The following is a 14,653-nucleotide window of genomic DNA, read 5'->3' on the forward strand; positions in this document are numbered from 1 at the left end:
ACTATCTACTGAATGGTAGTTTGTTAGGGGAATCCTTAATGGAGAAGGATCTAGGGGTTTTTGTAGATAACAAGTTGTCTAATTCCAGGCAGTGTCATTCTGTGGCTACTAAAGCAAATAAAGTGCTGTCTTGTATAAAAAAGGGCATTGACTCAAGGGATGAAAACATAATTTTGCCTCTTTATAGGTCCCTGGTAAGGCCTCACCTTGAGTATGCAGTGCAGTTTTGGGCTCCAGTCCTTAAGAAGGATATTAATGAGCTGGAGAGAGTGCAGAGACTGCAACTAAACTGGTTAAGGGGATGGAAGATTTAAACTATGAGGTTAGACTGTCGAGGTTGGGGTTGTTTCCTCTGGAAAAGAGGCGCTTGCGAGGGGACATGATTACTCTGTACAAGTACATTAGAGGGGATTATAGGCAGATGGGGGATGTTCTTTTTTCCCATAAAAACAATCAACGCACCAGAGGTCACCCCTTTAGATTAGAGGAACGGAGCTTCCATTTGAAGCAGCGTAGGTGGTTTTTCACGGTGAGGGCAGTGAGGTTGTGGAATGCCCTTCCTAGAGATGTGGTAATGGCAGATTCTGTTAATGCCATTAATAGGGGCCTGGATGAGTTCTTGAACAATCAGAATATCCAAGGCTATTGTGATACTAATATCTACAGTTAGTGTTAGTGGTTGTATATATAGTTTATGTATGTGAGTGTATAGATTGGTAGGTGTGGGTTGTGTGTGCTGGGTTTACTTGGATGGGTTGAACTTGATGGACTCTGGTCTTTTTTCAACCCTATGTAACTATGAAACTATAAGACCAATTGTAAACGGTCTGAAAATATCACTACCCCTTATCTTTAAGGCATCTGTGTTAAGATGGACCATTGGACAAATGAAATGATCCAGACAGGGCATAAGCCTTTGGAGGCCTTATGAAAGGCAGTAGTTGAGCCAGATAACAATAGCATGCCCCAAATGAAAGCCCTTTAGAGCAACTGTGCCCCGAGTCCATTGCAATGTCTGGAGCATGTATAACACAAGGTAGAAGTCACCACTACATTGAATGTCCCTGCAACAGCCTCCCCTCCAGCTAAGTGTGCCAAGCAGCCAAATAACATTGTGGCACAAAGCCTCGCTATAATAATGGCCAATGGGGGTGCAGCCATAACTGGGATATAAGATTGGAAGGAAACATCAAGGACAAAGAAGTTTGTGAAGAGTTCTATGAAAACAGTAAACTGGCACTGTCTGTGCTGGCACGGTCATGGGATGCGCCACAGGCTGAGTGACCGTTTGAGTGACCAACTGTCACATCTCTCACATCAGTTGAGATTCTCAGAGACCGAGGGAGCGGTTTTTTTTTTGCGACTGAGATTTTGGAAATAAATTGGCAAAATGAGTTCTGAAAAGCGAGACATGGGCTCATCAGGGAGGAAAAGAAGTAGGAGTGAGAGCGAAGAATCTTGGGGAAGAAAGAAGAGCAAGAAGAGTAAGGAAATGACCAACAAGAGGAAGAGGAGCACGAGCAGCAATGACAGTGGCACCGACAATGGTAAGGGAAATGGATTAACCCTTTGCCTGCCAATCACGTAGCTCCTACGTGCTGGAATAATAAGGTGTTGAATGCCCAGCACGTAGGAGTTACGTTTCCTTTACCTTGCGCTCGTTCTCTGCGCTCGCTGCTTAATCCGAGCACAGAGAACGAGCGAAAGGTAAAGAACCCCCTAGACAATGAGCAGAGGGGGGTTACTAGTGGCCCCTGGGGCGCGATCGCCCAGGGGCCCCATAGAAAAAGTTGGGCACGTAGATTCTACGTGCCAAACTTTTTCTCCTCTCTCCCTTCCTTCCTTCTACACACAAACACACATACACACACATATTACACTAATACACACTTATACTCACATTTACACACACATACATTTTGGGGGGGGTTGGGGGTTTCACACATTCACAGCACTTACGGCACTCACACTTACTTGCACACACACACACATGCACACAAAACACATTTTGCCATGTGTACACACTCACTTATGTAATTTTGTAATTTTTTTTTTTATTGCATCGTTTTTATTCTTGCCTAAAAAAAATGTTTTATTGCCATTGCGGATAGCGTATTCGCTAACCGCACTGCGCAATACCTTTTGTGTATTATTTTGGTATTTTTATTACATTTTCTGTGATTTTGGTGCATTTTTAGTCATTTTATTGCATTTTTAGCCATTTTATTGCATTTACAGTTATGCATAGTTGTTGTTTGCTTGACTTTGTTTGGCCCAAGCCAGAATACGCAAACTGTGATTCTATTGCAGATATCACTAGGAAAAAAACAAAGAAACATTGATTTTAGTTTTTTTGGGGGGGATTTTAGCGATTTTACTGCATTTCATATTGTTCTTTGTTACTTGTCTAGCACATGGACATTTTGTCTGCTGTATTTCAATTTGGCTTCTTCTGTGGCCCACTAAGTTTGGTAAATCTATGCATATTGGGCATCAAACTGTTCAGTAGACCCCTGGCGTTCATATTTAGGGTGTTTTATGTTGGTACGTTATGAAATGTGGGGTACATAATGGGGCAAAAAGCAAAAGCTTTGTGACGATTTTCAGAAATGTTATAAAAACTGTTCTGTTTAGCATAGCTTTGTAGTTTGGTAGTTTGCAGTAGCAAGATGTATTTACCCATTTTTGTTTTGTCAGAATGTGTACTTTCGGAAAATGTATGATTTTCTAGGGTCTCCGTACTGTTAGGGGGTCTTATGGCACATAATACACATACCGGGTGCAAAAACTGCATGAGCCGGAGCGTCATTCGTGAAAATTAATATGCACTATTTTTATTTGGGGGCCCCTGTACTCCGCATAGTTTAATAAATCTATGCATATAGGGCATCAAACTGTTCAGTAGACCTTAGGTGTTCGTAGTTGGGGTGATTTTCCTTTGTATGCAAGAAATTGTGTGAGATAAATGCGGCAAATTGCAACATTTTTAGGCGATTTTCTAAAATGTCATAGAAACCACTAGCTTTAGGAAAGCTTTGCAGATTGGTCCCATGTTGGATTTGTCTGAACGTGTACTTTCCAAAAATATATGGTTTTCAGGGGTTACCCTACATTTCTGCAGTTTCTATCCCACATAAAACTGCCATGTGTTTATGAATTAGGTAAAGGTAAGCCATGAAATTAGTGTGCACAAGGTACATTTTGGGGTCTCTAAGTGCCATGTGCTTTGATAAACCTATGTACAGTGGGCATCAAACTGTTCAGTAGACCTCTAGGGTTCATATTTAGGGTGTTTTATCTTGGTACCTAATCACCTATAGAAAATAAGATACTGCATATTGGAAGTTTTGAGGTGATTTTTGCAAATGTCATAAAATTGGCAAACTTAGGAAACCTTTGCGGCTTGGTACTTTGGAGTAGAAAGACATGGGTACCCATTTTAGAGTTCGGGGAATGTGTACTTTCCAAAACGATATGACTTTCTGGGGTGAGTGTACTTTTTACTAACTTTATCCCAAATAAAATGATATAAATGTGCTGATTTTGCAGAAGCTGAAATGACAGAAATGACAGATCATTTGGGGTATGTTCACATTGGGGCCCCTACATGCCACATACTTAGGTAAACCTAAACATATTGGGCATCAAACTATTCAGTGGATCCCTGGCGTTCAAATTTAGGGTGTTTTACCTTGGTACCTAATGCTATGTGGGAGATAAGATGCTGCAAAGTGGAAGCTTTGAGGGGATTTTTGGAATTGTCATCAAAATTGCTAACTTTAGAAATGCTTTGCGGCTTGGTACTTTGAAGTAGAAAGACACAGGTACCCATTTTAGATTCAGGGGAATGTGTACTTTCCAAAAATATATGGCTTTCTGGGGTGAGCGTACTTTTTTGTAGCGTTATCCCACACAAAATGATGTAAATGTGTTGATTTTGCAGAAGCTGAAATGACAGAAATGACGGATCATATGGGGTATGTTCATATTGGGGCCCCTACATGCCACATACTTAGGTAAACCTAAACATATTGAGCATCATACTGTTCAGTGGACCCCTGGCGTTCAAATTCAGGGTGTTTTATCTTGGTACCTAATGATACATGGGAGATAAGATGCTGCAAACTGGAAGCTTTGAGAGGATTTTTGGAAATATTTTCAAAATTGCCAACTTTAGGAAAGCTTTACGACTTGGTACTTTGGAGTAGAAAGACATGGGTACCCATTTTAGATTCGGGGGAATGTGTACTTTCCAAAAATATATGGCTTTCTGGGGTGAGCGTACTTTTTTTGTAGCGTTGTCCCACACAAAATGATGTAAATGTATTGATTTTGCAGAAGCTGAAATTACAGAAATGGCAGATCATATGGGGTATGTTCACATTGGAGCCCCTACTTAGGTAAACCTATACATATTGGGCATCAAACTGTTCAGTGGACCCCTGGCGTTCAAATTTAGGGTGTTTTATCTTGGTACCTAATGTTATGTGGGAGATAAGTTGATGCGAACTGGAAGCTTTGGGAGGATCTTTGGAAATGTTATCAAAAATGCCAACTTTAGGTTGTGCTACTTGGTACTTTGGAGTAGAAAGACACGGGTACCCGTTTTAGATTCAGGGGAATGTGTACTTTCCAAAAATATATGGCTTTCTGGGGTGAGTGTACTTTTTGTAGCTTTATCCTACATAAAATGATGTAAATGTGTTGATTTTGCAGAAGCTGGAATGACAGATCATATGGGGGTATGTTCCCATTGGGGCCCCTACATGCTAGATACTTAGGTAAACCTATACATATTGGGTATCAAACTGTTCAGGGGACCCCTGGCGTTCATATTTAGGGTGTTTTATCTGGTTACTTTATGACCTGTAGGAGATAAGATAAGACTATAGACCGGAAGCTTTGAAGCGATTTTTAAGAAATTTCACAAATTTTGATAAAAACCAATAACTTTAGGAAAGCATTGCAATTTAGTAGTTTTGAGTAGACAGGCAGTTCTACCTATTCTGGATTCCACAGAATCTGTTCTTTCTAAAAATGTATAATTTTCTGGGATAAATCTTCTGTTAGTGGAATTTTTGACCTTGAAATCTAAAGTATGCAGCTTTCTGGAGCAGTGTTTTGGGAATTTGGTAGTGTACTGCTGGGAGTTTTTGACCTATACAAGTGAGAAATCTCCATAAAACTATATATATTTGGTATTGGCACATTCAGGAGATATGGGACTTTATGTATTTTAGTGCATAAAATAATTTTTGTTTCTGGTGTATGTGTTTATATTATGGAAAATAATTTTTTTTTTTTAATTTTGTAGACATTTAGAAGCCTATATCTTGTTACAGAATTGGAATTACACAAAAATTCCACCATATTTTGAAAGCTTAGGATGTCCCGAAAAAAACGATATATAGTTTTCCTGGGTAAACTAAAAGTCCCCCCCCCCCGAGGAAAAGCCCCTAAAGTCAAACAATGCAAAATGTTCAAAAACAGCTGTTTGCTGTCGAACTAGTGAAAAAACAAATAAATCAGATGGTTTCTTTGAAGCAGATAAAAATACTAGCCGTTAATTGGTTGCTATAGGTAACTAGGCTGTCAGTAAACCTTGCACCTTCAATTGCATTACCCTCACAGTGAAATTTTCTATTATGTGGACTGTACCATGCTACATTTCTACAGGGGAATAAACATTCACAATCATGTTTACTTAAAATGGTAAGATGCTTATCATATAATACTTATAATATAATAATAATTATATCTATTAATATAGAATAATGTTCCCTTATTGGGAGATATAAAGGGACTAAGATAGTACACAGTTCTCACTGCATTGAAATCAGTGCTATAATATACAGCTTTATTCATTCTCAGGTTAGTATAGGTGTCAGGTAGAGGGTTTTGCATGTATAATGACAAAAATAAATGAACCAATCAGATGTTTTCTTTCAAGCAGTTTAAAATGCTAGTCACTGATTGGTTGCTATAGGTAACTAGGCTTTAAGTAAACCTTGCACCTTCAGTTGCATTATCCCCCCAAAGTGACATTTTCTATTATGTGGACTGTACCATGCTTCATTTCTACAGGGAAATAAACATTCACAATCACATTGTAGGGCAGAATGTATTTATATGAACCCCAGGAACCAAGTAGTGGTGTAAGTCAGACTTTGGAATGTGTATAGGGGAGGGCCTGAATAGAAAGATAAGTAATAAGAAATAAGAATAAAGTTGTAGCCTCACAGAGCACTGTTCTTGTCAGTGACTCCCATTTGAAAGAGTTGGAAGAGAAAGGCAAATAATTCAGAAACTATAAAAAAAAATGAATTGTTCATTGTATAACATACTAACATTTATTTTGAAGGTGAACCTCCCCTTTAAGTGCTTCAAAACCTGCTGACCTTATTCTTGCTGTTACCTGGCATCACTGCCAGCATAGGGGGATGTGGATTGTTTTTGGGGAGGCAATAAATTGTGAGTATCTATATGCAACACACGCACAGACACATACACACACAGACAGACACACACAAAGACACGCACAGACAGACACAGTCACACAGACTCACACGCACAGAGTCATACACACCCAGACAGACACACAGTCACACACACACACAGACTGATACACAAACAGACACACTCAGACTGATACACAAACAGACACACTCACTTTCTAATTTTATGCTTTTTATCATCCACAGTGTAAATCTATGCTCCTTCTCTTCCTCACTGTGTATTATATTAAATCATACACATCATTTACTACAACATACCCACTGATTCATTTCATTACTGTTTAAAGGAACAGTAACACCAAAAAATGAAAGTGTATAAAAGTAATTACAATATAATGTACTGTTGCCCTGCATTGCTACAACTGGCGTGTTTGCCTCAGAAAGACTACTATAGTTTATATACAGTGGCTTGCAAAAGTATTCGGCCCCCTTGAACTTTTCCACATTTTGTCACATTACAGCCACAAACATGAATCAGTTTTATTGGAATTCCACGTGAAAGACCAATACAAAGTGGTGTACACGTGAGAAGTGGAACGAAAATCATACATGATTCCAAACATTTTTTACAAATAAATAACTGTAAAGTGGGGTGTGCGTAATTATTCAGCCCCCTTTGGTCTGAGTGCAGTCAGTTGCCCATAGACATTGCCTGATGAGTGCTAATGACTAAATAGAGTGCACCTGTGTGTAATCTAATGTCAGTACAAATACAGCTGCTCTGTGACGGCTTCAGAGGTTGTCTAAGAGAATATTGGGAGCAACAACACCATGAAGTCCAAAGAACACACCAGACAGGTCAGGGATAAAGTTATTGAGAAATTTAAAGCAGGCTTAGGCTACAAAAAGATTTCCAAAGCCTTGAACATCCCACGGAGCACTGTTCAAGCAATCATTCAGAAATGGAAGGAGTATGGCACAACTGTAAACCTACCAAGACAAGGCCATCCACCTAAACTCACAGGTCGAACAAGGAGAGCGCTGATCAGAAATGCAGCCAAGAGGCCCATGGTGACTCTGGACGAGCTGCAGAGATCTACAGCTCAGGTGGGGGAATCTGTCCATAGGACAACTATTAGTCGTGCACTGCACAAAGTTGGCCTTTATGGAAGAGTGGCAAGAAGAAAGCCATTGTTAACAGAAAACCATAAGAAGTCCCGTTTGCAGTTTGCCACAAACCATGTGGGGGACACAGCAAACATGTGGAAGAAGGTGCTCTGGTCAGATGAGACCAAAATGGAACTTTTTGGCCAAAATGCAAAACGCTATGTGTGGTGGAAAACTAACACTGCACATCACTCTGAACACACCATCCCCACTGTCAAATATGGTGGTGGCAGCATCATGCTCTGGGGGTGCTTCTCTTCAGCAGGGACAGGGAAGCTGGTCAGAGTTGATGGGAAGATGGATGGAGCCAAATACAGGGCAATCTTGGAAGAAAACCTCTTGGAGTCTGCAAAAGACTTGAGACTGGGGCGGAGGTTCATCTTCCAGCAGGACAACGACCCTAAACATAAAGCCAGGGCAACAATGGAATGGTTTAAAACAAAACATATTCATGTGTTAGAATGGCCCAGGCAAAGTCCAGATCTAAATCCAATCGAGAATCTGTGGCAATATCTGAAAACTGCTGTTCACAAACGCTGTCCATCTAATCTGACTGAGCTGGAGCTGTTTTGCAAAGAAGAATGGGCAAGGATTTCAGTCTCTAGATGTGCAAAGCTGGTAGAGACATACCCTAAAAGACTGGCAGCTGTAATTGCAGCAAAAGGTGGTTCTAAAAAGTATTGACTCAGGGGGCTGAATAATTACGCACACCCCACTTTGCAGTTATTTATTTGTAAAAAATGTTTGGAATCATGTATGATTTTCATTCCACTTCTCACGTGTACACCACTTTGTATTGGTCTTTCACGTGGAATTCCAATAAAATTGATTCATGTTTGTGGCTGTAATGTGACAAAATGTGGAAAAGTTCAAGGGGGCCGAATACTTTTGCAAGCCCCTGTAAGTAAGCTGCTGTGTAGCCATGGGGGCAGCCATTCAAAGTAGAAAAGGCACAGGTTACTTAGCAGATAACAGATAAACCCCCATTATATGGGGCTTATCTACTAGTTATCTGCTATGTAACCTGTGCCTTTTCTCCTTTTTTCCAGCTTGAATGGCTGCCCCCATGGCTACACAGCAGCTTATTTATATAGTAGCTTTTCTGTAGGAAAAACACCAGTTTTTTGCAGAGCAACAGCACATTATATTTTAATTACTTTAAAATAATTTTTTGATGTTACTGTTCCTTTAACACCCACAAGACAGAAGTTAAGCTCTTCCCTGCTGTCCCGTCTGTGTTCCCATCTCGACTGTATTGGGTGGAAGAGGGCATCCCCCTTTATGGATTGCTGCTCTTGTTGAGAGATTCGTTCTTTCCGGAGTTTGAAGCCTGACCTTACAATACAGGGTACCCCTCCCAACATGCAAATGGTGTTAACAGCTTAGCATTCGGTGCTCTTCCCATTTAATAGTTGTCTCCCTCACTTATTAATTTTATGCATTTTCTCCTCCCTACTGTGTAATTCTATGCTTCTTATCTTCTCCACTGTGTAAATCTATGCTCCATCTCTTCCTCACTGTGTAATTCTATGATACTTCTCTGCCTCACTGTGTAATTCTATGATACTTCTCTTCCTCACTGTGTAATTCTATGATATTTCTCTTCCCCGCTGTGCAATTCTATAATACTTCTCTTCCTCGTTGTGTAATTCTATGCTCCTTCTCTTCCCCGCTGTGTAATTCTATGCTTCTTCTCCGCTGTGTAATTCTATGATACTTCTCTTCTCCACTGTGTAATTCAATGCTCCTTCTCTTCCCCGCTGTGTAATTCTATGCTCCTTCTCTTCTCCGCTGTTTAATTCTATGATACTTCTCTTCTCCACTGTGTAATTCTATGCTCCTTCTCTTCCTCACGGTGTAATTCTATGCTCCTTCTCTTCCCCATTGCAATTCTGTGCTTCTTCTTTTCCCCACTGTTACATTAATTCATACACACGATTTACTACATCATACCCACTGATTCATTTCATTACTGTTTAACACCCACAAGACAGAAGCTAAGCTTTTTCGTGCTATCCCATCTGTGTGCCCAGCTCGACTGTATTGGGTGGAAGAGGGCATCCCCCAGTGCCTGATCCCTTGGAGCATGAAGGTTGAGGGGTATCACTGCTCGATTGAGGGGTAAAGTCAGGCTTGCTGCTCTATTGAGAGCTTCATTCTCGTAATATGGCTTCCAAGAGTGATGACTTGGCTAATCCAAGGATTCTGCAACAAAACCATTGGAGGAGAGAGATTATTATTATTTCTAGAGTTTAAAGCCTGACTTGGAGAAGAAAGGATATTAGTTTTTCCGGAGTTTGATGCCTGACTTTAAAATACAGGGTACCCCTCACAACATGCAAAGGGTGTTAGCTTAGCATTCGGGGCTCTTCCCATTTAATAATTGTCTCCCTCACTTTCTAATTGTATGCCTTTTCTCCTCCCCACTGTGTAATTCTATGTTCCTTCTCTTCCCTGATGTGTAATTCTACGCTCCTTTTCTTCCTCACTCTGTGATTCTATGCTCCTTTTTTCTCCACTGCACATACTTTAACTCTTCTCCTCTTCCCCACAGTGCAATTCTGTGCTTCTTCTTTCCCCACTGTGCATTACATTAATTCATACACACCATTTACTACATCATACCAACTGATTCATTTCATTACTGTTTAACACCCACAAGACAGAAGCTAAGCTCTTCCCTGCTGTCCCGTCTGTGTGCCCAGCTCGACTGTATTGGGTGAAAGAGGGCATGCCCCTTTATGGAGGACAGACAGCAGTGCCTGATCACTTGGAGCATGAGGGTTGAGGGGTATCACTGCTCTATTGAGGGGTAAAGTCAGGATTGCTGCTCTGTTGAGAGATTTGCTCTTTCTGGAGTTTGAATCCTGACCTTACAATACAGGGTACCACTCCCAACATGCAAAGAGTGTTAACAGCTTAGCATTCGGTGCTCTTCCAATTTTTTTTTATAACTTCTTTTTATTGCACAGGTATATCAATAAAACATTGCTGTTGTACTATTACAGTTCACAGTGTTGTAGTTATGCATTGTTAACATTCTTCTTTTAACAGTTATTTGTACTCTTTTTTTCTAGGGGGAAAGAATAAGGAAAGGAATGCCGTAGAATCTACCATCCGGAATCTAGGTGAGAAAGGTAAGGGAAGTGGGAGGGTGGTGAGGTAGGAGAAAGGGGAACAAAGGAAAAGTGAACATTTAACTCTATAAACTATAATGCTGCAAGATTCTTACAGTTTCTATATCGACACCAGGTTTGTCACTTTTGTTAATTGGCATTGGAAGTTCAGTATCTCTGTTCTGTCAAAAGGGGTGTCACGATTACGCCACTTCAGACGCACGTGACTTTAGGCGTGGCTGTCTAGAGGGTCCCCTGCTCAGTCTCACACACCTGACACCCAGGTCAGACTAGCATCACGGCACCAAAGACCAACCAACACTCAGAAACTCATATACAACTTGCTGCCACCACTCTCATACTTCTTACACTGGCGATGAGAGATGCCAAGCACACTGGTAGAGAAAGGGTTAATGTAAAGAACCGACACACACACTCTCCTTACCAGCAGTCACAGGGTTAATCAGCACACAGCATACAGAGGGCTAAGGCACACAACACAGTTACACACTCGGAGGTTAGGTACGTTTTAGAGCATCAAGGACAAACTTATTAAATTTTATATTTAATATTATAAAAAGTATAACAGTGCAAGTTAAAACAAGATGTTACAACAAAGGACATACGATAAAACAAGTACAAACAGTTTTAAAATAAAAGGGAAAAATATAGAAGTCCTATACTATACCAAGCAAAGTCCTTCTAGTCCTGGAGGCAAGGGGAAACCACAGGATAAACTTCCAATAGAAATTGGTCCTCCACAGAATATCAGAGTATAGTCAGAAGAGCTGACTATTTATCCCAGTTTGCAGGGGATCAGGTAACTGGACACTCCCCCCTCCCCCAGGAATGCAAGGGGCGGGTTCATTAGCAGGACACAGTGTGAGTTTTATGGCCTCCTGTGTATGGACTGAGTGTATGGACTGGTCCAATGATACCAATGTCCATAACTCCTTGTGGGAACATAATAGAAAGATGAAATTAGATTCATCAATTCTAAATGATCCCACCGGTCCCATACAGACTAAACATCACTACTGTGTGACCTGACCCTGCCAGATACTCCAATCTGACAAACCGAGAACCCAAATCCAGCGACGTTTGGACCCGTAAGAAAGGCCATCTTAAATTAAACATATATTCAGGTTTTGGTACCTTAGTATAAATAGTATGGGTTCTGGGACAATAAATGTTTGTGAGTTTGGGTTATGGTGTGACCTCCACATCACCTATGATGGGTCCCAATGTGAACTCTAATTCACCCCCATGTGGGCTTTCACTCCCCCACATGGCATGGCTCTTATCAGCCAGGGATTAGAGTTGGGCATCCCCTCCCCCACATGGCATGGCTCTTATCAGCCAGGGATTAGAGTTGGGCATTCCAGGATGCGAGGCCTTTACACATGGCTGGTTCCAGACCCTAGTGACCAGAGGCCTGTTATATATCTCTTTCTGGCACATTTCTGGAAGATTTTGGGATACCTTCGCCTGCTTGATTAACCCTTACAGGCCTATATCATGACAAGGGGAAATACACAAGGGGAAAAACCATATTGGGAAAGGCCTCATCTATGTTCTAGCCTACTGATATGGAACTGCCGTCAGGTGCTTCTTGGTTATTATTTTTGTCTTGATATATAGTCCATGGACCCCAGGTCGTTTCAAATTGGTCTAGTTTGTTTTCTTTTCTAGCTGCCATTTTTTCCATTGCTGCTCTCATGTTAAGTCCTTGAATGATTTGGTTTATGTTGAGAGGGCCCCCAGTTTTCCAGTGTTTTGCTATGTGCATTGTGGTTGAATTGAATACATGGAATAATAATTTTCTCCATGGGTGTGAAATCCGTTCTGGTAGATGTAGGAGTAGGGCCACTTCTGGTTTTTTTGGTAGTGGTTTTTGCAGGTCTGATGTTATTAATTTGAACACCAGTCTCCATAATTCTGCTACAGGTGGGCAATGCCACCACATGTGCAGTAAAGGTGCCTGGGTGACCGCATCCTCTCCAGCACAGAGGGGAGTAGGTGTTTGTGATTTTATTTATTTTGGTTGGAGTTAGATGCCATCTGTAGAATAGTTTTTTGTAAGCTTCCAGGTGATTTGTGCATCTTGTTGCTCCAGAGGTCGATTCTAAAATAGTGGTCCATTGTTCTGGGGTTAGGGTAATTTGTAAGTCTGTTTCCCATCTTTCCATAAATGCATGTTTGTGTTCCGCGGGCAGTTCCAAAAGAACTCAGTAGCATGTGGATAGTATTCCTCTGGGTCCATCCTGGGCGATTCTGCATAGTTGTTCAATTCTGGTGAGTTGTCTTTTGTTTTTATAGTCTCGTGTGTGTTTGTTTAAGTAGTTTGTAATCCTGACATAGGAAAAGTGTTCTTTGCTGGGAAGTTGGTACTTTTCTTGCAGTTGCTGAAATGTTAAGTAGGTTTTGATAGTGTACAAATCTGCAAGTGTAGTTATACCGTTGTTTATCCATCTTTGTATGGGGAGGTCTTGTATAAGTAGTTGTTATTGGTGATAGGAACTTTCCCAGTTTCCCTTCTTTAGCAGAAATTTTATATTAAACGATGTTACACTATTTGGCGTTTTTTCCTCTTTCTGTTTGAACTGTGGATTCGCCTACATCTAACCTTGATCTCCCGCTGTAGAGCTTGATTTCATCGCCTTCCGGTGAGCCTTTAGAGTTATTGCACACTGGTGGATATATTAATATTTATTATTCACAATAAGGTGATTGGCTTTGTTAGCTGAACAAAGGTTTAAAACGTTATTACACTATCAGTTGTTTTGTTTCATTTTATATATGCGCTCCCTTCACACTTTTCTGGACACGTTTGAGACCCAGTCAAAGGGGTTATTTTTGTAAGAGGAGCAGCAACATCCCAGCCATTACAGCACTTCACTGGAACTTTATTTTGAGCGCTGAGGATTTGGGTATTGTATATACCTTTGTGTCCCTTCTTTATTAGTTTTGTCCCAGTTCTGTAGGATTAGTCTGGTTGTTGGCAGTATTGTTAAGTTCTTGGGTCTAAGTTTTGGTGGTAACCACAGCAAGTTTGGCAGCGTTAAATCGTCAATAAAGCCCGTTTCTATTCTATGTTTTATTCTCCGTTCTAGGCTTCTTTGTCTTTTCTCATTCTGTGTGCGGATTCCCTTAGCTATCGTTATTTATTCCCCTCTCAGCGTTGCTTTATGGGCCAGCCATATTGTTTGTGGGTCCATGTTCTGGGTTGTGTTGTGTTTGAAGTATTCCTGTATTGATGTTTTGATCTGGGTTTGCACTTCTATGTTTGCTATTAATGAATCATTTAATCGCCATGGGGCTAAATATCTCTTTATATTAGATGGGTCGGTTTCTATTCCCACCGGGGCATGGTCCGACCAAGTTTGTACTCCTATCCATGCTTCTGTAGTGGTGGCTGTTGTCTGTCTATCTGTTAATATGTAATCAATCCTAGAGTACATGTCATGTCTAGAGGAGTGGAAAGTAAATTCCCTATTTCGTGGGTAGCTCTCCACACGTCTATCAATGCCAGTTTATGAAAAAGATCTCTTGCTTTTTTAGTAATTCTTTCCTGTTGTTTAGTGGTGGTGGTCCTAGTGGTTCTATGTATATCCAGGCGGGGGTCTAGTATGCAGTTAAAATCTCCTGCTACTATACAACTACCCTTTTTGTGTTCTAGTAAACTTGGTAGGGTTCTGGATATAAATTGCAGTTGGTTATCATTTGGTGCGTACAAGTTTATCAGTGAATAGTGTTGGTTTTCTATTGTTGCGTTTACCATTAGGTACCTGCCCTGAGGATCCGCTATAACCTGGTGCTGTTGAAATGCTAATTTGGCGCTGATCAAAATTGATACCTCTTTTGATTTTGTCTTAGAGTATGCGTGAAAATTATGCGGGTAGTGTTTATTCAGGA

Source organism: Xenopus tropicalis, chromosome 8, assembly GCF_000004195.4.
Source record: "Xenopus tropicalis strain Nigerian chromosome 8, UCB_Xtro_10.0, whole genome shotgun sequence".
NCBI lineage: Eukaryota > Metazoa > Chordata > Amphibia > Anura > Pipidae > Xenopus > Xenopus tropicalis.